A 25,912-nucleotide genomic window follows, 5' to 3' on the forward strand; every position below is an offset into this window, starting at 1 on the left:
GTGCGTTGATCACAATTTTGCTATTATTGTATATTGAATATTGTAGTCTGTAAATACCCTGCTACCCACAATTTACTTTCTGTTCAAATCACCCCCTTTCTATATTCCCATCCAGAGAATAAATAGTTACGTTGGTTACTTCCGCCTTGTCCTTGTCTGCGTGTTGCATCCAGTGACCTGCTTACACATGTGCGAAATCACATTGCACACCTGCATCTTGTTCTGACATGTGCAGTGGGCTAATTAGTATCCCGAATATGGAGATATTATGTAGATGTTCCTGAGACCTACAAGGTGAGTCATATGAGCTATATTTAATTACTGTGTTTTTTGTTTTTTTGGTCACCTGGTATTTAACAGCATATTTAAGCACTATTACACTTTTTCTCTATGCTATGATACTTTCACTTACAGGCATTTTTAATGTATATGCACATGGTCATATATCTGTTTATTGTATTTTCATCTTTACTGTATATATATTTTTATGCATTTTTATAACATTGTATAATTAGCTTCCTAATCACTTTGCATTTAAATACATGCCATTTATATCCTATCACTGCTTGAGAAAGGTTAATACCTCAGAACCGAAACGTTGCCACTGCCAGTTTTTTTAACATATTGCTTAGGGTGCTATCTATCTATCTATCTATCTATCTATCTATCTATCTATCTATCTATCTATCTAATAGACTAAAAGTCTAAACTAGGTACGGACTGGGGTGAAATTCAGTCCTGGCATTTGAAATCACACAGGCCCATGTTGTCCCCGTCCCCATGAACCAGATGGGATATATTACTAATATTACCCTGGATGGAGGAAGGGAAGATTTTCTACAAGACTAATACTTCTAATGATACCCGTGGCCTGCTGGGGTAAGTGACGGAGTCAGCAACTTTGTGCTCCATCACAACTCTTAACAGTATGGGGGTCTTGAGGACACCAATTCTGTTAACAAAGTAGCAGACAAGGCAGCCCATGACCAGACAGGCCCTTCTGGCATTTGCCAGAATTGCCAGATGGCCAGTCCGGCCCTGGTTTAAACAATCTATCATCAACTGTTTGCACTTATATTTTTCTTTATATATTGAAAAAATAAGCACATAAATTCTAATAATAGTCGGAACAACACCTCTTGAAAAATGGCTGTGAGTCTAAAATGTATAATGAGCTGATCTTTGCATTAGAGATCATTTGCCTTCAGAAGCAATGGGCAATCTAGAGATGCTAAGAATAACATTTTATGGCTAAATGGAAGTTAGAAATATAGTAAGTGTGCAGTAAATTAAAATAAATAACATTTATTCCACAAATCAATCCATTACATATTTAATGTGCATGTTTCTACAAATAAAAAGGAAAGGAGTAAAATTATGAAAATAGAAGTGGATAACATATTTACTAAGGAATCTGTAGTCATGATAAATTATTAGTAAAAATCAGGGCAGGATAAAGCGAGTGTGTTACATATGGAATGTGCGCTATTTACTCTGCTGATAACCAGTAGATACAATTGTGATTCATTGTTAATGAGTGATAGGCTCGGAAAGTTGCACTGAGCACGTAAATGGTTCATGAATCACAATGTCTTTGGGTCCTAGGCACAGAACAGGCCATCCTGTTGTCCCACAGCAAGTCAATAGAGGCGGACACTGAAGACTGACAGATGACTTCCACTTATCAGCAAGGATCAGCTCAGCCTTCACTGGAGGTCAGTAATGTGCCATTCTCCAGAGGTAAGCAGCTGTCTGAAGAGTTGGGATTTTCTACAATATAAGTCACGCCATCCTTCATTGTTGGCTAATGCAATTCCAAAATCATCACACCGTATTAGATAAAAAAAACTTCTTTTATAAAGGTTCTACTATCATTATATTGTTTTTTTTCAACAAGCCTTTTACTTCTATTCCATTAATGTGCACATCTCATTTGTAGCTTTTAGTGAAATATATTTTCCATTCTACTGAAGTAAATGCTTATAATTATCTCTTTAATATTGGAGAAAGGCGTTGATCACATTTGAGTCATTCGTTTTGTTGTACTGGAACCATGATGGCTTTGGTGGATCCATTTTTAAATAGATAGCAAATCCTTAAGGGCTCATTGACCAAATTGGGGTTCACCAGGTTTTCTTGGGGTTTTCAGTTTTTTAATTACCAAGAATAGCACTGCAGTAAAAAATACCAGAAATGACTGGGAGACACTATCATGAGCTCTAGCAGTTGAATTTCTATTACTCATGTACACTGTTTCTATTAATTATGATTGTTAATTTATTATTTTAATATGAAATCTTCTTTAATTGTATAATAGAAATGATGTCACTTATTGAAGGAGTCCATGACCTCTGTTTAGCAATCAAGGGTTTCTAACATGACATCTTATTTAGGATCACAATGGCATTATTATCTCCCATTTTTTTACAATATGAATTGAATAATAATGTTTTTGTATTGTATTATTTTTATTCTTCTGTCTACGAGACGCTTCTATTTTTTCCTCAATTTACTTTTATTTACAGTTGCAGTACTGTGGCAAAACTCAAACTGTGTGAACAAAGCCCTATATCTGGTACCCATCACTCATAGTCTAGCATATAAAAAATGGACAGTGTGCATTATTTGTTTTCATAACGCTACTTTGGAGATGGAATAGTGCAATATGCTTTTACACTATCCAATTTTCCTACCGATGTATACTGGCAAGATAGATTCCAAAAGAGCACTTGTTTTGCTTTCATCTGACTATGGATAGAGTAGCTTGTATATCAGAGACTCTGTAAAAATGTTATTTTCATGGCTCGACTCCAGGACTGAATCTGGTGATCTCTGGCTGTGGGTTGGTTTCCCTCTCTGTTGGACCACAGCCTGTATTGTCTCTGTCCAACTGCTGCTCTTGTCTTTGCTGTGTTGCTTCTGTGCAGATGTTTCCACATCCTCATTTGGTTTGTCCTATCACATCTTGGTAGGGGCTATTTATGCTCATCATGCACATGCTGGTTATATTCCAACGTAGATGGATGTTTGAAGTCCCAGCCCCTGTGTCTCACCTTCTGTGTGCACTTCATTCTGTTGCTTTGGGTTACACTCTGTATATAGTTGAGGGCACAGTTATGGACACTCAGGGTCAGCCGACATTGAGAAGGGGCAACATTGCGGAATTTTAGGGTGCCAATCTCCTTGGTCATCTGTATGCGAACATGTGGTTTGCAGATTTAACATCTCCTCTAGTTTGTTCATCCCCCATTTGAGTGTTAGGGTTCAGTCAAAACAGTTATTTTGAAGTTTGACATGTTTTGACTGAAAAAAACAATCTAAAAATAAATGTTTTATAATTAAAAGGAATCTGTCAGTAGAATCTACCCTCCATTTGAAATTTGACATGTTTTGACTGAAGAAAATAATCTACAAACAAATGTTTTATAATTAAAAGGAATCTATCAGTAGAGTCGACCCTCCATCCATCTATCTGGGCATCCAGAGGAATCCACATTTTTTAATATGTAAATGAGTTGTTAAGATTTATGTTACAAACATATATCTCCCTGAGAATCTGCCTCCAGAGCTTATTATAAATGAAAGTGGGCATTACCAGTGTGAGACATGTTATGAGTGACAGACTGTTCTCCTGTGCAACATGTTTCACACTGGTAACATTCAACATAATTTTCATTTAAAATAATCTCTGCAGGAGATTCTCAGGGAAATCAGTGTCCCACTCATAGCTCTTAACAGTTCATTTACATATTAAGAAAAACACAGATTTCTAGGGAATAAGACATTGGATTGCAGATATCAAGGCTATTTTATTCAATTTTCTATGACCTCCAAACCCCTATAGATGGCTTAGGAAGGTTGATACTACTGACAGATTCCCTATAACTGGAACACATTTACTTCATATATTTGTTCGCTGTAAAGAAAATCCTTTCCATTAACCCGTTAACGACCGATGATATGCCTTTTAACGGTGGTCGATGATATGCCTTTTAACGGTGGTCATTAAAGGACCTTATTCCTCATCGCTGCTCTTTCATGACTCTCAGGAATAAGGGAATAGCGCCACATGGCGGCGGCAGCAATGTCTGTGGGTGTTAGCTGTACATGACAGCTGATACCCTGCTGTATTGGCCCTGGACACCTTTGAAGCTGATCAGAGCTGATTAGCCCCTTAAAAACCTCTGTCAAGTGGTTGCAAGAGGGTTGCAAGACCCACTTGCTTACTATCGAACCCCGCAATGAAAATCGCTGGTCCCGAAGGTTACCATGGTACCCTGAGGTTATATGATGACCCCATAGTACAGTGGCCTGTGAGATCCAGCTATAAGCTGGGTTTCAAAGGCTGTATCAGTAAAACACTGACATTCTCATGCACTGCAGTACACGAGTACTGCAGTGTATGAGACAAGAATAAAAGTTATACATGTCCCATAGTAGGACTAAGTGAAAAAGTAAAAAAGTTACATAAAATATGTAAAAAAAACACAAAAAAGCACACAAAAGTTTCATTGTACAAAGCGCAGCATTTATGATAGAACAAAAAAAAAGTACACATAATTGGTATCACCACATACGGAACGACCCGCTCTATAAAACTGGCATGTTATTTATTCCGTATGGCAAATGCCATAAAAAAAATAATTTAAAAAATGTCAAAAATGTCACTTTTTCATCACACTGATTCACAAAAAAGTGAATAAAAAGCGATAAAAAAGTTGTATGAAGAAAAAGTGGTATAAATGAAAACGCCAAACCATCCTGCAAAAAACAGGCCCTCATTCAGCAAAAAATTAAAACAGTTACAATTCTCCAAATATGATGATGCAAAAACAAATTCATTTTTGCAAAATATTGTTTTAGTGTGTATAAATAGCAAAGCATAAAAAATATATAAATCTGGTATCGCTGTAATCATACCAACCAGATGAACAAATCATTCTTATCACTTTTACAGCACGGTGAACGGCATAAAAAATAACAAACAATAACTGAATTGCTGTTTTTCATGAATTCTGGGTTTGAAAAATCAGAATAAAAAGCCATTAAAAAATATTATGGGCCTTAAAATGGTATAAAAAAATCTGCAACTTGTCCTGCAAAAAAAATAAGCCTTCATACAGCTCTGTTCGCCAGCTCTGTTCGCCAAAAAATAAAAAAGTAACAGCTCTCAGAATACAACAACGAAAAAAGCTATATTTTATAAACAAGCATTTTTACTGTGATAGCAGCAAAATCTTAAAGAGCCCCGATATAAATCTAGTATCGCTGTTATCACATTGACCCGAAGAATAAATCCGCTTTATCACTTATACAGCATAGTGAAATAAAAATAAGAACTGTTCTTGTACTGCTATTTGTTCACTCTACCTCCCAAAAATCGAACAAGGATCATCTCACATTTATCCTGCGATCTCCGCAGAGCGCTTACATAGGGATTTGTGTGTAAATTCCCCAAAACCGTGATTCAGACAAAACTTCAATGGAACATCTCACTCATGAAGCAGATGGAGTCACTTTGGACTGGTCTCTGTTCCGGCGGTGTCCCATCATCTTAGGTGTCTTTTTAGCGCACAAGTATGGATGACCACAAATCTGTGAATGTCTAAAAAGATGGATACCACCAGACCAGATGCCAAATGGAGTCCAAAATGCCTCCATCTTCCTCATTATGATGGGTGGTTCCATTGGGGTTTTGTCTGAATTGCATTTTTGTGAAGAAGGAGAAAGCGCATGTTTGTCTCTTACACACTCTTACATACATCCCTCCTAAAACATAGTCATCCCTGACCATACGGTACCTGAAAAATACCAAACAATTGTATAGGCATACTTTAAAACATTTAGCATAAAATTCAACTCTCTTTACCAGAGTCCTTTTCTGTTCCACATTGACCCTATTTCCATTAGGTTGGGACTCCAGAATTATAGATTAAAATTCTTTATTAATGCAGCGCCCCTTTTGGTCTACAGAAAGCATTGACTACCCAGCAGTCCATGGCTGCAGTTCCTTTTAACCCGGTAAATTCTTCAGATATTCATTTTGTCACAGGGGTCTGCCTGACTCTGGTCCTGACACCATGGGGACCCGACAAAGTGTGTCCATTTTTAAAACACAACAGCCCATTGGCCAACTTACACTAGCTCTGACATTGCAGGAGCTTAGTCCTTGCAGTTATGACTTGGATCAATACTCAGGTCATCCTGTTCCGTTTTCCCCCTCTCTCCTTTTCGAAGAGTGTGCTGCCCAATAGTCCCAGGGGAAAAGTTCAAGGTTAACCACAGTCAAAGTTCATGGGGGAATGGGACAGAATCCTTAGGGCAGTTGCCCACAGTCCTTTTCAGTTACAAAAGGGTGATTGACCCTAAAAGGGTCTTAGTTCTGTAATCTAGCAGGAGGATGCAAAACTTGCGCAAAAGAAATTGGAGGGGGAAAAAACACACACTGCACACATTGACAAATCAAACCTTCTGCCAGACTGGCCACCACAGGCTATCTCCAGTACTTTTTAGGGCTTCTTCACCTTCAGGGATGCAGAACAGTCCCCAGTTCCTCTTTGTGCAACAAGTAAGCTGTACTCCGGCCACCAATTAAAACAAAAATGGCTATACTCACTCCTGAGCATCATTGCAGACAGCATATTGAGCAGCTCCGTGGTCCTGTATGTAAATAAATGTGTTGCCAGAGCATGGTCCATTTTAGGATACCTCCCAATATTCACTGGGGGCATGACCTTGACTTGTGGGGGAATAGCACTTGAGGCACAAGCCAGGGGGGCCACACTGGCTTGACCAGGCTCTGGGGACTTATAGTATCAAGTTGATTGTGAGGCGATAAAGGCGATCTTAGGAGTAGGAGATTCATCAGTTTCTATGTGCCGACATGGGGCACGACATACATGGCAGGACTCCACCCAATTTGGGTTCTGATCCCTTTATACACAACATGTCCATCCTTTCTTTAGGTACAATGTAATGGGGTGGAGTTAATCTGGGAATGGCAGGGAGGTCAGTGCCATCTTTGTTACATACTTTTATATATAAAAACTTATTACTAGTGTTGAGCGATACCGTCCGATACTTGAAAGTATCGGTATTGGAAAGTATCGGCCGATACCGGCAAAGTATCGGAACTAATCCGATACCGATACCCGATACCAATACAAGTCAATGGGACACCAAGTATCGGACGGTATCCTGTATGGTTCCCAGGGTCTGAAGGAGAGGAAACTCTCCTTCAGGCCCTGGGATCCATATCAATGTGTAAAAGAAAGAATTAAAATAAAAAATAGGGATATACTCACCTCTCCGACGCAGCCTGGACTTTTCCGCCGTAACCGGGAGCCGTTGTACCTAAGAATGCGCGCTTGAAGGGCCTTAGATGACGTCACGGCGCTCTGATTGGTCCGTAGCGGTCATGTGACCGCTACGCGACCAATCACAAAGCAGTGACGTCACCTAAGGTCTTTCAAGCGCTTGAAAGACCTTAGGTGACGTCACTGCTTTGTGATTGGTCGCGTAGCGGTCACGCGACCGCTACGGACCAATCAGAGCGCCGTGACGTCATCTAAGGCCCTTCAAGCGTGCATTTTTAGGTACAACGGCTCCCGGTTATGGCGGTAAAGTCCAGGCTGCGTCGGAGAGGTGAGTATATCCCTATTTTTAATTTTAATTCTTTCTTTTACACATTGATATTAATCCCGATACCGATTCCCGATACCACAAAAGTATCGGATCTCGGTATCGGAATTCCGATACCCGCAAGTATCGGCCGATACCCGATACTTGCGGTATCGGAATGCTCAACACTACTTATTACCATGTTTTTCTTCCTTCAACTTGCCTCTAGTTACACATTTAGATGATTTCCACCATATCACCATATCTCAGCCTGATCTAACAAGCCAGCATCACTTAAACATCTTCTCTTCTCCTTCAATAATTTTTTCCAGAAATCTTCATTAAGCCTGCCACGCAGTGGACAACCAGATGCTGAACAAAACTTTTAATTTTACTTTTTAATTTTCTGCACAAATTTATTTCCTTTTTTCTCCTTTGCCTTTTTGACAGCAGCTCTACCTTGCACAGTCTGTCCCTTAGTGGACAGATTACCCATCTTCTGTCTTTTACAACAGGAATACTGGAGCTGAGAGGTAAAGCAGAGGGGACTCTTACCATTAGCTATGGTCTCTTTCTCTGTCTCTCCATGCCTGACATATATAATCAGTCAAAAACCATTGGCCCCTACTTCAATCAACTAATCGTTACAATCCAACCCCACGTACAGATGACCAGTGAAATGCCAAATCCACACTTCCCACAAAACATACAACACTGGAATTCCACACAGTAAACAAGGTCTCCTCAGGGTTATTTTTCTAACAGTAATGGACTCCCGTACTATGAAGAGATCGAATGACCTGCAACACACTTACCCAAAACACACTGAGGCCAAGACAGAGGGTTAAGTTCAGGTAGTGTAAAAATAAAGCTTCTTACCTTTTGCTGCAGCTGTCCTGAGTTGACCATCTGTGTGGGCACAGCAAAACGTTTGGATCAAGCTGTCATTGTGAGCTAGCGGGACCCCCTTTGGGCACCAGGTTTTGTCATCACCACATAATGTGGGACATTCTGAGACATTGTTCCTGTTCCAAATTAATTTGTAAAATCCAAATACGTTCAGGAGAGAGTCACGCAGAAACACACTTACAGGTGCTTCTCTCAAAATTAGAATATCGTCAAAAAGTTAATTTATTTCAGTAGTTCAATACAACATGTTAAACTCATATATTAGAGTCATTACAAACAGTGATTTATTTCAAGTGTTTATTTCTGTTAATGTTGATGATTATGGCTTACAGCCAATGAAAACCCAAAAGTCATTATCTCAGTAAATTAGAATAATTCACAAAAAAATACCTGCAAAGGTTTCCTAAGCATTTAAAAAGATCCCTTAGTCTGTCTCAGTAGGCTCCACAATCATGGGGAAGAATTCTGACTTGACAGATGTCCAGAAGGCAGTCATTGACACACTCCACAAGGAGTGTAAGCCACAAAAGGTCATTGCTATCCAGGACATGGGCTACAAGCAGAGGCTTAGCTAGGGTTTTGGGTCGGGGGCGAAACTTCTCAGTGGGCCCCTAACCAGGTAAACTTGATTACAACTCGGTGACGCACGCTAATAGTGGAGGAGAACCTAGGCAGATGACCGCGCTATTACTGAAAATAATCTACTATATAATTGTCTAAGGGTCACTTCCGTCTGTCTGTCTTTCTGTCTGTCTCTCACGGATATTCATTGATCGCGACCTCTGTCTGTCATGGAAATCCAAGTCGCTGATTGGTCTCGCCAGCTGCCTGTCATGGCTGCCGTGACCAATCAGCGACGGCCACAGTCCAATTAGTCCCTCCCTACTCCCCTGCAGTCAGTGCCCGGCGCCCGCTCCATACGCCCCTCCAGTCAACGTTCACACAGGGTTAATGCCAGTGGTAAAGGACCGCGTTATGCCGCGGGTAACTCAGTTATGCCGCGGGTAACTCACTCCGTTACCGCCGCTATTAACCCTGTGTGACCAAGTTTTTACTATTGATGCTGCCTATGTAACATCAATAGTAAAAAGACCTAATGTTAAAAATAATAAAAAAAAACAAAAAACCTGCTATTCTCACCTTCCGTAGTCCATCAATGCGCTCGCGCCTGCCGCCAGTTTCCATTCCCAGAGATACATTGCGAAATTACCCAGAAGACTTAGCGGTCTCGACCGATAAGTGATCTCGGTAATTTTGCAATGCATCCTGGGAACGAAAGATGGCGGTAGCCGCGTGCACATTACTAGAGGTTCGCTGGCTCTACGCTGGATCCCGACGGGTGAGTATATAACTATTTTATTTTTTTAACAGGGATATCGTGCCCACACTGCTAAATACTACGTGGGCTGTGTTAGATACCGTGTGGCTGCTATATACTACCTGGCCAGTGTTAGATACTATGTGGGCTGCATTATATACTACATGGCTGCTATATACTACCTGGGCAGTGTTATATACTACGTGCTATATACTACGTGGCCACTGTTAGATACTATGTGGGCTGTGCTATATATTACGTGGGCTGTGTTATATATTACGTGGCCAGTGTTACATACTACGTGGGCTGTGTTATATACTGTGTGGCTGCTATATACTGCGTGGCTGCTATATACTGTGTGGGCTGTGTTATATACTACGTGGGCTGTGTTATTTGCTGCGTGGCCTATATTAACGCATCGGGTATTCTACAATATGTATGTATATAGCAGCCACATGGTATATACCACAGGCCACGTACTACTCCTATATACTACGTGGCCTGTTGTGAATTCTGTTCTTGGGCTCCCTCCGGTGGTTGTAAGTGGTAGCGCTGCTGTCTCTGAATCGCAGCATTTATCAGGTGTGTTCACTTTTTGCAAATCTGACTGGGCTATTTAGTCTTGCTTCACCATTTAGTCAGTGCCAGTTGTCCATTGTTCCTGGAGGATTCACATCTCTGCCTGGTCTCTCCTGCTTTGCAGTTCTTTTCAACAAAGATAAGTTCTGGCCTTGATTTTTTGCTGTCCACATGCTGTGGCCTTATTGTTCAGTTCTTTTCCATGTTTTTGTCTTGTCCAGCTTGGTCTGTATAAGGATTTGTTTAGCCAAGCTGGTATCTCTGGAGATGCAGATATACCCTCCATATCTTTAGTTAGCTGTGGAGTTTTTGTATTTTCTGTGGTGGATATTTTCTAGTGTTTTAATACTGACCGCATAGTACTCTGTCCTATCCTTTCTATTTAGCTAGAAGTGGCCTCCTTTGCTAAATTCTGATTTCAGTCTGTGTATGTTTTTTCCCTCTCCTCTCACAGTCAATATTTGTGGGGCGCTGTCTATCCTTTGGGAATTTTCTCTGAGGCAAGATAGTTTTCCGTTTTCTATCTCTAGGGGTAATTAGTCCTCCGGCTGTGTCGAGATGTCCAGGGAGTGCTAGGTACATTCCATGGCTACTTCTAGTTGCGGTGTTAAGTTCAGGGTCTGCGGTCAGTACAGGTACCACCTTCTCCAGAGTACGTCTCATGCTGCTCTTAGGCCACCAGATCATAACAGTGGCCTGTGCTATATACTATGTGGCTGCTATATACATACATACATATTCTAGAATACCCGATGCGTTAGAATCGGGCCACCATCTAGTCTCTATATAAAGACCAACATGGATATTACCGCCATATGGTCAGTGGTAGATACCAGTCCTACAGAACATATAAGAGATCACAGCACAGTTACAGATAGTGACTTACCGCTGACGTTCTTTCTGATGGAATCGTTCACTTTTCCCTTCTTTTCCATCTAGCCCAGACCGACATGACTCTGCTGCAGAGAATACAACAAAGACATATTTCACTTCTCATATTCCAGCCCCATCACCCTCTGTTCCCAACCTGCACAAACTCATCATCCTGCTGATATCCCAATATTGAGCCGCTGCTGCTGTATGTGTCCCTATTATTGCACCTGCTGTGTGGTTCTCTGTGCCTTCTAAATTCTAAAGCAACCCTCTATAATATAGTAATACCAGGTGCAAGTGCCCTAGAAGACAGTGCCCATATTTTGCCCCTAGAAAGTAATATTGTCCTCTGTGTGCCCCTTTGATAGTCACAGTAACCTGAGTTCCCCTATAACAATCAGTGCTCACTTTACATTTAATAATGTCCCGAGTCTCCCCCTGTATAGCTCCCCTATACACAGTATGATGCTCTCTTATACACAGTACAATACCCCCTCACTGTATAGTACCACCCACACAGTATACTGACCCCTTAGTAGCCCCCAAACTGTTTGATGGCTCCAACACTGTATGATGGTCCCCTCACTGTAATCTCCACACTGTATGGTGGCCCCCTAGATAGCCTCCATATAGTATAATGCACCAGATAGTCCTCAATATAGTATAATGCACTCCCCATAGGCCTCCATATAGTATAATGCACTCCCCATAGCAAAAACGCTATTAACCTGCAGATATATGGATAATCTGCAGGTTAATAGCATTGCTAACCTTCTAGGTGCCTGAACTGTTTTCTCCCCTGTAGCATTCAGTTTGAGTCATGGGGATTGTGCCAGCACAGGTTCATTCATCACTCTAAGTATACAAAGCGGTGGCTGTAGCCACGCCCCTGGCCCTGACTGACCACCAGCATCAGAGCATTCGGCTAACTGTAGGCCCCAGTTAATAACGCTATTAAACTGTAAATTAACCCCATATCTGCAAGTTAATAGCATTCTAGATGGTGACAGGTTCCCTTTAATGTGTGCACATCACCTTACACCTACCATTCATAAATTATAATTTGAAAAATATAAAACACTATTAAACTGTTTTATAAAGTTAGTGTTACTTTGAAGCTTAAATATTATGACATATGTTTTTTCCCGTTTTTTTTGTCTATACCGGGATGAGTCCTATAGTACAATATGTCGTACAGTCGTAAAAATTATAGTAATTCTGATTTTGGGACACTTTAAGTATTAAATACAAAAATACAATTTTTTATAACATAATTTCCTAATTATAATTGCTTTGAAAACAAGGCTATCTATAAATACAAGAAAGGTAGTAAACATGTACAGTATTTTCAATTCCTCCATTTGCAATGCAGGTACAGGCTGCACAAATATGTTACGTAATGTATGTTAGAAAGATTTATGACAGTATATAGTCAGAATTACTGGCAGCTTTTTCTGTAAAATTCAGCCGGAATTCTGTGATATTCTGCCATTTGTAGAGGTAAGTCTTCTGAAATTTGAATTGACCAACTTGGACAAATGTCCTTCCAAAATGTGATTCTTGATATTGCGAAACTTCAAACTCACTATAACATCTGATGTCTCCTGGAACTGTCTAAAATCCCTTTAAAGTTATTTTAGGCAAATACATAATTAGGTTGTGGTAACCAATAGCCTATTTAACAGGACTCTGCAGTGTCAGACTTTTTAGGCTACTTAAATAGTATAAAAAGATCCAGTGCAGGCAGTGCAAATGAAAGAAGCTGTGGCTTTTTCACATGTGGAGTGCAAAAATTCAATCCATGTTCAACAAATGTCAAGGGACTTGATAAATAATAGTCTGCAAAAAGAATGTCTGGTTTGGCTTCTTATCTCAAATCATATGGCAAGGCTCAGTACATGGTTGATATTGACTTTTAGTATTGGTACATCCAATAGTGGAAATAGAGATCCAATTCAATTCTTCTCTGAGAGGTGACTTACATATTTAACTTCCCAGAGGAGCATTGCATGGCCTATAAGTCTTTTATGCCAGTTCGAAGCCTCTGATCCAGCCAAATCAAACCTCATTCTTTGCACTGATGAGTGGCAAATACCCCAAAACAAGTGTCTGGTTTGGCCTATTATCCTAAATCATGTGGCAAGGCTCATTAAAGGGTCAATATTGACTTTTAGGATTGGACATCTAATAGGGGGCGCTGGAGCTCCTGTCCTTTTCCTCTCTGAACATACATTAGTAAGTGAAGAAGCAATAACACTTTCACAAGCCAATTATCCCTTTATTTAGGGAACAGGAACAGGTGAGCTTTTTTTAATTTGAAGACGCAAAGGCTTCTCAACTTGTAGTGAAAAAATTATCACTTTTTTGCATTCTGCAAAAGGTTTGCTGTTTTTAAAATGAATGACATGCAAGCTTTGGTTTCAGTATTTTTCCTTCGAACAAAAACTTAGGAGAAATAGGTATTAAACTGTTTTCCTTGTTTGTAGTATGTCAAGAATAAAAATACAATTGTGTTATTAATGTGCTGCTACAGCAAAATATCACGGATCAATCAATTAACATTCCCACTGGTTCTGCAGGTTCAGTACCTCCCTATCACTAGACTCTTTGAATTAATTATTATTCACAGAAAGAGACTACCATGACCATCTTTAAAGGGAATCTGTCACCTACTTTTTCGTATATAAGCTTCGGACACCGCCATCAGGGGCTTATCTGCAGCATTCTGTAAAGCTGTAGATAAGCCCCAGATGTAACCTGAAAGGTAAGAAAAACAAGTAAGATTATACTCACCTCGGGGGGCGGTCCGGTGCGGTCCAGCCCGATGGGCGTCGCGGTCCGGATCCGGCGCCTCCCATCTTCATGCGATGACTTCTTCTTCCTTGCTTCTGTCTTGGCTCATGCACAGGCGTATTTTATCTCCCCTGTTGAGGGTGAAGGCACCAGGAAAGGTCCGAGAAGCCCAGCACCTGCGCACTGCAGTACTTTACGCTGCCCTCAACAGGGCAGATAAACTATGCCTACGCAGGAGCCAGGACAGAAGCAAGGAAGATGATGTCATCACATGAAGATGGGAGGTCCTGGACTCGGACCGTGACGCCCATCAGACCAGACTGGACCGCTCCCCCCAGGTGAGTGTAATATAAGTTGTTTTTCTTATCTTTCAATTTACATCAGGGGCTTATCTACAGCATTACAGAATGCTGTAGATAAGCCCCTGATGGGGGTGGCTGAAGCTTATATACGAAAAAGTAGGTGACAGATTCCCTTTAATGTGTTTCAGCACTGCATTAGTACACCTCAATCAGTTTAAGCCTTTATTTATCCCTATATGTAATGGCACTCAGAATGTCTATCCCTACACATTGGTTTTTCTAGACTTTGTGATTTAACAGTTACAAAGCAATATGGTGCCATGAGCTATAACTGTAGAAAAAAACATGGACCGCGAATACCAAAATTCATTCTTTGATCTAATGCCGCTAGGCAGACATTTACAAACTGAGGTTCTTAGTTTAACATTATGATCAGACTGTATGAAGCCCACTACCTCTGTCTGTCACAGTGAACCTCTCAGTGGGTCCATAGCCTAAAAGGTGCGGCACCGGGTGCAAACCACCATCTCAGCCACAGTGCACCAGCAGGGCCTGGTGACCTGATACTCCAAAGCACCTGTGCTGCGAGACTGAGTCCTCATAACTCCAGGCCACACCGCCCACAGGAACATTACCACAGCTACAATGGCCGCCACACAACACCAAAACAGGAGACTGCAATCGTAGTTACCTCTATTTCGTTCATCTCACCGACAGAGATCTTGTAGAAGGTGAGTTTTTTCACATCTATTCACCTGGTGTAGGTGCTGTGTGCATGGATGTGCGGTCCGTGTCTTTTTCTACAATTATGGAACATGGTGCCATGAGCCTAGTCTCTGCTCTGCAATTTTCAGCAGCATGTGAAATGGCGGATAGCATTTTTTTCCTTCTTAAATTGAATCACAAAGTATTCCTTTTTGCCAGAAACGGCGAATTTCAGGAATTCTACTCTAAGTCAATTTGTCATTGATCGATCGGCTCATTTCTAGTCAGTGAAAAATGCATCACCATCTAAGAGGAACCACCTCAAGACAGCACACAGTACGGCGCTTTGGCAGTATTAATACATGAGTGTTGATAGGGAAGATCAATATATGAAAATATCCACCATCAGACCATCCATCAATTCTTTGGAGATCTCGTTAACATACCTGATTTGAAATCACAAGCATTCTTCTCCTACCGCTTTTCAAGTCTGTGCCTATTGTAACCATTGTAGAAGAAAATATAAAGAAATCTTTATTTCATCATAACTATACAATAATACAATATTAACAATTAATACATTAAATAAGTAAATATACAGTGGGTACGGAAAATATTCATACCCCTTTAAATTTTTTATTCTTTGTTTCATTGCAGCCAGTTTGTAAATTCAAAAAAGTTCATTTTTTTCTTAATAATGTACACTCTGCACCCCATCTTGACTGAAAAAACAGAAATGTAGAAATTTTTGCAAATTTATTAAAAAAGAAAATCTGAAATATCACATGGTCATAAGTATTCAGACTCTTTGCTCAGGATTGAGTAGAAGCACCCTTTTGAGCTAGTACAGCCATGAGTCTTCTTGGGAATGATGCAACAAGTTTTTCACACCTGGATTTGGGAATCCTCTGCCATTGTTCCTTGCAGATCCTCTAAAGTTCCATCAGGTTGGATGGTGAACGTTGCTGGACAGTCATTTTCAGGTCTTTCCAGAGATGTTCAATTGGGTTTAGGTCAGGGCTCTGGCTGGGCCAGTCAGGAATGGTCACAGAGTTGTCCTGAAGCCACTCCTTTGTTATTTTAGCTGTGTGCTTAGGGTCATTGTCTTGTTGGAAGATGAGCCTTCAGCCAAGTGTGAGGTCCAGAGCACTCTGGAAGAGGTTTTCATCCAGGATATCTCTGTACTTGGCCGCATTCATGTTTCCTTCAATGACAAGTTGACAACCAGTTGTCCTAACCCTGCAGTTGAAAAACACCCCCATTGCATGATGCTGACACTACCATGGGATTGTATTGGGCAGGTGATGAGCAGTGCCTGGTTTTCTCCACACATACCGCTTAGAATTATCACCTAAAACGTCTATCTTCATCTCATCAGACCAGAGAATCTTATTTCTCATAGTCTGGGAGTCCTTCATTTGTTTTTTAGCAAACTCTATTTGGGCTTCCATATGTCTTGCACTGAGGAGAGGCTTCCGTTGGGCCACTCTGCCATAGAGGCCCGACTGGTGGAGGGCTGCAGTGATAGCTGACTTTGTAGAACTTTCTCCCATCTCCCTACTGCATCTCTGGAGCTCAGCCACAGTGATCTTGGGGTTCTTCTTTACCTCTCTCACCAAGGCTCGTCTCCCATAATTGCTCAGTTTGGCTGGATGGCCAGGTCTAGGAAGACTTCTGGTGGTCCCAAACGTCTTCCATTTAAGGATTATGGAGGCCACTGTGCTCTTAGTAACCTTGAGTACTGAAGAAATTCTGTTGTAACCTTGGCCAGATCTGTGCCTTGCCACAATTCTGTCTCTGAGCTCCTTGGCCAGTACCTTTGACCTCATGATTCTCATTTGGTCTGACATGCGCTGTGAGCTGTGAGGTCTTATATAGACAGGTGTGCGCCTTTCCAAATCAAGTCCTATCAATTTAATTAAACACAGCTGGACTCCAGTGAAGGAGTAGAACCATCTCAAAGAGGATCACAAGGAAATGGACAGCATGTAACTTAAATATGAGTGTCTGGGCAAAGGGTCTGAATACTTATGACCATGTGATATTTCAATTTTTCTTTTTTAATAAATTTGCAAAAATTTCTGCATTTCTGTTTTTTTCAGTCAAGATGGGGAGCAGAGTGTACATTAATGTGAAAAAATGAAGTTTTTGAATTTACCAAATGGCTGCAATGAAACAAAGAGTGAAAAATTTAAAGGGGTCTGAATACTTTCCATGCCCACTGTACATGCATATGTATAGATATATACATATGTACAGTACAGATCAAAAGTTTGGACACACCTTCTCATTTAAAGATTTTTCAGTATTTTCATGACTATGAAAATTGTACATTCACACTGAAGGCATCAAAACTATGAATTAACACATGTGTGATTATATACTTAACAAAAAAGTGGGAAACAACTGAAAATATGTCTTATATTCTAGGTTCTTCAAAGTAGCCACCTTTTGCTTTGATGACTGCTTTGCACACTCTTGGCATTCTCTTGATGATGAAAGGTCAGTATGTCATTTTTTTGTTTAATCGCAGCAGCAACATATGGGACATATTATTCTATGGAGCATCTTATGGGGCCATCAACCATTATGGAGCAGCATATGGGGCATAATATGTTATGGAGCATCTTATTGGGCCATCAACCTTTGTGCAGCATTATATGGGGCATAATATTCTATGGAGCATCTTATGGGTCCATCAACCTTTGTGCAGAATTATATGGGGCATAATATTCTATGGAGCATCTTATGGGGCCATCAAGCTTTATGGAGCAACATATGGGGCATATTATTCTATTGAGCATCTTATGGGGCCATCAACCTTTGAGGAGCATTATATGGTGCATAATATTCTATTGAGGATCTTATGGGGCCATCAACCTTTGTGCAGCATTATATGGGGCATAATATTCTATGGAGCATCTTATGGGGCCATCAACCTTTATTGAGCAGCATATGGGGCATATTATTCTATTGAGCATCTTATGGGGCCATCAACCTTTGTGCAGCATTATATGGGGCATTATATTCTATGGAGCATCTTATGGGGCCATCAACCTTTGTGCAGTATTATATATGGGCATAATATTCTATGGAGCATCTTATGGGGCCCATTAATAACCTTTTATGCAGCATTATAGGGGGCATATTTTAATATGGAGCATCTTATGGGGCCCATCATGAACTTTATGGAGCATTATATGGGGCTCCTGATTCAATATGGATATTCAAAAACACTTAACCTACTAATGTCTCAATTAATTTTACTTTTATTGGTATTTTTGAAATTTACCAGTAGCTGTTGCATTTCCCACCCTAGGCTTATACTCGAGTCAATACGTTTTCCCAGTTTTTTGTGGCAAAATTAAGGGTCTCGACTTATACTCGTGTCGGCTTATACTCAAGTATATACGGTATATGCACAGGGGCTCCTTCTTCATGCAGGTTTACAAATGAATTAGTAAGACAAGAGCACAACATTTAAGTGATATTACAACAGGACATTTGTTCATGAGGTAGAAGGGGGATGCCCCCTAAAGATAAGCCGAGAAAATCAAACTAGGGTTTTTGAGGCAGTTGGAATGTTCCCTTAGTTATGTGTAATCCATCTGGTGGGGGTGTGAATTGTGACCGTGTAATGAGTCATAAATCCAGGTGTTAAACAGAGTCCTATTGTCAAAGAATTGAACATACTGTATATACTCGAGTGTAAGCCGAGATTTTCAGCCCATTTTTTTAGGCTGAAAGTTCCCCTCTCTTCTTATACTTGAGTCATTGTCCCAGGGTGTCGGCGGTGGAGGGGGAGCAGCAGCTGTCACATCATACTCACCTGCTCCCGACGCATCTCTGCATGTCCCTGCTTCTCCGATGCGATGGTTTCTCCTGGCACCGGCAGCTCTTCCTGTGTTTAGCAGTCACATGGTACCACTCATTAAAGTAATGAATATGGATGCGACTCCACTCCCATAGGGGCGGAGCGCATATTCATTACTTTAATGAGCGGTACCAGTAACCGCTGAACACTGGAACAAGCTGCCGGCCCTGGAGAGACCATCGCATCAGAGAAGCTGCCAGGGACCACGTCGGGAGGGTGAGTATGACGGGGAGGGTGAGTATTGCGATATTCACCTATCCCCATTCCATCGCTGGGTTCTATCTTCCGCATCCTCTGGCTGTGAAGTTCAGGTCAGAGGGCGCCATGACGTTTTTAGTGTGCGCGTTGCCCTCTGCCTGAACAGTCACTGCAGAGAGCCGGAAGACAGAGCGGCATGCGGGGGTGGAACGGGGACAGGTGAATATCACAAGTGCCGGTGTCCCCTCCTGCTCAGGACAAGAGGTGAGTATGTCATTTTTTTTTAATAGCAGCAGCAGCATATGGGGCATAATATTTTATAGAGCATCTTATAGGGCCATAATCAACCTTTATGTAGTATTGTATGGGGCAAATGTTTCTATGGAGCTCCTTATGGGGCCATAAACAACCTTTGTGCAGCATTATATGGGGCAAATGTTTCTATGGAGCATCTTATGGGGCCATAATCAACCTTTATGCAGCATTGTATGGGGAAAATGTTTCTATGGAGCATCTTATGGGGCCATAATCAACCTTTGTGCAGCATTATATGGGGCATATTCTTGTATGAAGCATCTTATGGGACCCATCATAAACTTTATGGAGCATTATATGGGGTGTATTTTGTATGGAGCATTATATGGGGCTCCTGATTCAATATAGATATTCAAAAACAAACTACTGATGTCTCAATTAATTTTACTTTTATTGGTATCTATTTTTATTTTTGAAATTTACCAGTAGCTGCTGCATTTCCCACCCTAGGCTTATACTCGAGTCATTAAGTTTTCCCAGGTTTTTGTTGCAAAATTAGGAGTCTCGGATTATACTCGGGTCAGCTTATACTCGAGTATATACGGTAATTATCGTTTTGAATTCCCTAAATTCTCTCTGTTTTCCTTAAAATTACCTTTTAGCATTAAGACTTTTAAATCTGTCATGTTCAACTCTTTGACAATAGGACTAAATTTACCATTCATACCGCCTCTTCATTTCACTGTATACATGTATATATATATTTATATACACAGCTCTGGCAAAAATTACGAGACCACTGGAAAATGTTCAGTTTGTCTGATTTTTCTCTTTATAGGTATATTTTGGAGTAAAATGTAAATTTTTATTTTATTCTATAAACTATTGACAACATGTCTCTGAATTTCCAAGCAATAAATTTTGTATTTTTTTTCTGAAAAAGAAAAATGGTCAAAATTAAAAAAAAACCCAGTGCTTTCAGACCTCAAATAATGCAATGAAAACAAGTTCATAATCATTTAGAAACAACAATACTAATGTTTTAACTTAGGAAGAGTTCAGAAATCAATATTTTGTGGAATTACCATGATTTTTAATCACATCTTTCATGTGTCATGGCATGCTTTCCAGCAGTCTTTCACACTGCTTTCAGCGCAAAAATGTAGGAAGTTCTTCTTTGTTTGATGGCTTGTGACTATTCAGCATCATCTTGATTACATTCCAGAGGTTTTCAATGAGGTTCAGGTCTGGAGATTGGGCTGTCTATTACAGGGTTTTGATGTGGTGGTCTCTTAATTTTTGCCAGAGCTTTATATACACACACACATTGGCGACATTAAGAATTTTTTTGATACACTGCCGATTTTGCAAGTTTCCCCACCTACAAAGAATGGAAAGGTCTGTAATTTTTATCGTAGGTACACTTCAACTGTGAGAGACAGAATCTAAAAAAATGTTCAGAAAAATCACATTGTATGATTTTACATAATTAACTTGCATTTTATTGCATGAAATAAGTATTTAATACAATAGAAAAATAGAACTTAATATTTGGTACAGAAACCTTTGTTTGCAATTACAGAGCTCAGAAGTTTCTTGTAGTTCTTGACCAAGTTTGCACACACTGCAGCAAGGATTTCAACCCATTCCTCCATACAGATCTTCTCCAGATCTTTCAGGTTTTGGTGCTGTTGCTGGGCAACATTGAGTTTCAATTGCCTCCATAGATTTTCAATTGGGTTCAGGTCTGGAGACTGGCTAGGCCACTCCAGGACCTTGAAATACCTCTTACGGAGCCACTCTTTAGTTGCCCTGCCTGTGTGTTTCAGGTCATTGTCATGCTAGAAGACCTAGTCACAATCCATCTTCAATGCTCTTATTGAGAGAAGGAGGCTGTTGGCAAAAATCTCAACATACATGACCCCATTCATCCTCCCTTCAGTACTGTGCAGTCATCCTGCCTCATGGTTGGGACGGTGTTCTTGGGGTTGTACTCATCCTTCTCTTTCCTCCAAATTCGGCGAGTGAAGTTGATAAAAAAAAAATCTATTTTGGTCTCATCTGACCACATGACCTTCTCCCATGCCTCCTCTTTATCATCCATATGGTCATTGGTGAACTTGAAACGGGCCTGGACATGTGATGGCATGAGCAGGAGGACCTTGCGTGCCTGCAGGATTTTATTCCATGACAGCTAGTGTGCTACTAACGGTAATGTTTAAGACTGTGGTACCAGCTCTCTGCAGGTCATTGACCTGGTCCTCCTGTGTACTTCTGGACTGATTCCTGACCTTTCTCAGAGTCATCCTTACCCCACGAGGCGAGATCTTGCATGGAACCCCAGAACGTGGAAAATTGACAGTCATCTTGTGTTTCTTCCATTTTCTAATAATTATGCCAACAGTTGTTGCTTTCTCACCAAGCTGCTTGCATCTTGTCCTGTAGTCCATCTCAGCCTTGGGCAGGTCTACAATTTTGTCCTTGGTCTCCTTAGACAGCTCTTTGTTCTTGGCCACAGGGAAGAGATTGGAATGTGATTGATTGAATGTGTGGACAGGTATCTTTTATACAAGTAACGAGTACAAACCGGTGCAATTAATATAGGTAATCAGTACAGTGTAGGAGGGCTTTTTAAAGAAAAACTAACGGGTCTGTGAGAGCAAGAATTCTTGCTGGTTGGTGATCAAATACTTATTCCATGCAATAAAATACAATGTAATTATGTAAAAAATCATACAATGTGAATTTCTATATTTATTTTTAGATTCTGTCTCTCACAGGTGAAGTGTACCTACGATAAAAATTACAGACCTCTCCATTCTTTGTATGTGTGAAAACTTGCAAAATCGGCAGTGTATCAAATACATATCTTCCCCACTGTATGTATAAATACAATAGGGCTCGATTTAACACCATATATATTGTATAGCAGGGAATGCTATTAATGTAGTCAGTGCATATTTAATAGGCAATGTATCTGTATCCTCTCCAGTTACATGTGGGCGCAGGAACAAAAAACATACTACACCACCTACACTTATAGCAGCAGGTCTCTATAATATCTGAATTGCCGGTCAGCTAAATGTCAACATTTTTCTCCTATCATAATAAAGCAGAGGTTGATCATTTCAGGATGTGATACTTGATATACCTTATAATCATGTTATACTTATGTTTATTTAGTTCCAATCATCTCTCAGCAACTGTATGCTTTATTGATCAATATTCCCAGTCACCCTGTAATAGACCAAATCGTCTGCTGTGCTCTCTAATGGGAAGGAGCAGGCCTATTAGTGCCCAGGTTATGGGAATCAATACGCCTGTAATCTTTTTAGAACATCACTGTCACTTGTATCACAGCACTGCTCTATCAGGCATCAGCCAACTATGTACAGCAAATGTCAAACCGCTTTATACTTAGCATCACCTATCACATTCAAGCAGAAGTCTATACAGACATACACACTGCTCATTTCACATAACGTTCCTGGTATAGCGCTCTGTATATCTATTATCCAATGATCGCACAGGCTCGGGATTGTTTAAGCAATCAATATATAACAACTGGTCAATTGATTCGAGCATTTAGATAATTCTAAGAATTGTACTTAGGTTAATAGTCTGTCATTTCAACATGGCAATTGATTATTTTTATAAAACATGTCAAAATATTCAAAGTATCTCTTTCTTTCTATAAAAAATTAGGAGCAGGAGTATCTAAATACATACAGTGGGCACAGAAAGTATTCTGACCCCTTTAAATTTTTCGCTATTTGTTTCATTGCAGCCATTTGGTAAATTCAAAAAAGTTCATTTTTTTCACATTAATGTACACTCTGAACCCCATATTGACTCAAAAAAACAGAAATGTAGACATTTTTGCTAATTTAATAAACAAGAAAAACTGAAATATCAAATGGTCATAAGCATTCAGACCCTTTGCTCAGACACTCATATTTAAGTCAAATGCTGTCCAGCTCCTTGTGATCCTACTTGAGATGGTTCTACTCCTTCATTGGAGTCCAGCTGTGTTTAATTAAACTTATAGGACTTAATTTGGAAAGGCACACACCTGTCTGTATAAGAACTGATTGCTCACAGTGCATGTCAAATCAAATGAGAATCATGTGGTCAAAGGAACTGGCCAAGGCGCTCAGAGACAGAATTGTGGCAAGGCACAGATCTGGCCAAGGTTACAACAGAATTTCTGCAGTACTCAAGGTTCCTAAGAGCACAGTGGCCTCCATAATCCTTAAATGGAAGAAGTTTGGGACCACCAGAAGTCTTCCTAGGCCTGGCCCTCCAGCCAAACTGAACAATCGTGAGGGAAGAGCCTTGGTGAGAGAGGTAAAGAAGAACCCCAATATCAGGCTCCAGTGATTCAGTAGGGAGATGGGAGAAAGTTCCACAAAGTCAACTATCACTGCAGCCCTCCACCAGTCGGGCCTTTATGGCACAGTGGCCCTATGGAAGCCTCTCCTCAGTGCAAGACATATAAAAGTTCGGATAGATTTTGCTAAAAAACAAATGAAGGACTCCCAGACTATGAGAAATAAGATTCTCTGGTCTGATGAGACGAAGATAGACCTTTTTGGTGATAATTCTAAGCGGTATGTTTGGAGAAATCCAGGCACTTCTCATCACCTGCCCAATATAAGCCCAACAGTGAAACATGGTGGTGACAAGATCATGCTATGGGGGTGTTTTTCAGCTGCAGGGACAGGACGACTGGTTGTCATTGAAGGAAACATTAATGTGGCCAAGTGCAGAGATATCCTGGATGAAAACCTCTTCCAGAGTGCTCTGGACCTCAGACTTGGCAAAAGGTTCACCTTCCAACAAGACAATGATGCTAAGCACACAGCTAAAATAACAAAGGAGTGGCTTCAGAACAACTCTGTGACCATTCTTGACTGGCCCAGCCAGAGCCCTGACCTATACCCAATTGAGCTTCTCTGGAGAGACCTGAAAATGGCTGTCCACCAACGTTCACCATCCAACCTGACGGAACTGTAGAGGATCTGCAAGGAACAATGGCAGAGGATCCCCAAATCCAGGTGTGAAAAACTAGTTGCATCATTCCCAAGAAGACTCATGGCTGTACTAGTTCAAAAGAATGATTCTACTCAATACTGAGCAAAGGGTCTGAATACTTATGACCATGTGATATTGCAGTATTTCTTTTTTAATAAGTTTGCAAAAATTACAACATTTCTGTTTTTTACCAATTGGCTGCAATGAAACAAACAGTGAAAAATTTAAAGGGGTATGAATACTTTCCGTACCCACTGTACTGTATGTATATATATTTATATTTGTATGTATTGACATCACTAATTGAAGAATAATAAAATAACAATATAAAATAATTAGTTCAAAGTTGCTGTAGCAAAAATTAAGAGATCACCACATCAAACCCCTGTCATAGGCAGCCCAATCTCCAGACCTGAACCCCATGGAAAACCTCTGGAATGTAATCAAGAGGATGATGGATAGTCACAAGCCATCAAAGAAGAACTGCTTACATTTTTGAGCCAAAAGCAGTGTGAAAAACTGGTGGAAAGCATGCCAAGACGCATGGAAGCTGTGATTAAAAATCATGGTTATTCCACAAACTATTGATTTCTGAACTCTTTCTGAGTTAAAACATTAGTATTGTTGTTTCTAAATGATTATGAACTTGTTTTCTTTGCATTATTTGAGATCTGAAAGCACTGTTTGTTTTATTTACATTTTTTAACCATTTTTCTTTTTCAGAAAAAAAATACAAAATTTATTGCTTGGAAATTCGGAGACATGTTGTCAGAAGTTTATAGAATAAAAGAAAAATTTTACTCAAAAATATACCTATAAAGAGAAAAATCAGACAAACTGAACATTTTGCAGTGGTCTCTTAATTTTTGCCAGAGCTGTATATATATACAGTACAGACCAAACGTTTGGACACACCTTCTCATTTAAAGATTTTTCTGTATTTTCAGCACTATGAAAATTGTACATTCACACTGAAGGCATCAAAACTATGAGTTAACACATGTGGAATTATATACTTAACAAAAAAGTGTGAAACAACTGAAATTATGTCTTATATTCTAGGTTCTTCAAAGTAGCCACCTTTTGCTTTGATGACTGCTTTGCACACTCTTGGCATTCTCTTGATGAGCTTCAAAAGGTAGTCGCTGGGAATGGTCTTTCAACAATATTGAAGGAGTTCCCAGAGATGCTTAGCACTTGTTGGCCCTTTTGCCTTCACTATGCGGTCCAGCTCACCCCAAACCATCTCGATTGGGTTCAGGTCTGGTGACTGTGGAGGCCACGTCATCTGGCGTAGCTCCCCATCACTCTCCTTCTTGGTCAAATAGCCCTTACACAGCCTGGAGGTGTGTTTGGGGTCATTGTCCTGTTGAAAAATAAATGATGGTCCAACTAAACACAAACCGGATGGAATAGCATGCCTGTCATGGTTCCCAATGGCAAGGGAACGTA

At 40.3% G+C, this 25,912-nt stretch overlaps 1 long non-coding RNA gene across 1 annotated transcript in view; it reads left to right on the plus strand.

Annotated features, from left to right (window-relative positions):
* Positions 1-1,558: 1,558 nt before the first annotated feature.
* Positions 1,559-25,912, plus strand: part of LOC143809154 (uncharacterized) — a 37,218-nt gene continuing 12,864 nt past the window's right edge. The window contains exons 1-2 of the long non-coding RNA XR_013222104.1: positions 1,559-1,715; positions 17,530-17,601. This is a non-coding gene — a long non-coding RNA (uncharacterized LOC143809154). The remainder of the gene's footprint in view (positions 1,716-17,529; positions 17,602-25,912) is intronic.

This window comes from Ranitomeya variabilis, chromosome 2, assembly GCF_051348905.1.
Source record: "Ranitomeya variabilis isolate aRanVar5 chromosome 2, aRanVar5.hap1, whole genome shotgun sequence".
In the NCBI taxonomy this organism is placed as follows: Eukaryota; Metazoa; Chordata; class Amphibia; order Anura; family Dendrobatidae; genus Ranitomeya; species Ranitomeya variabilis.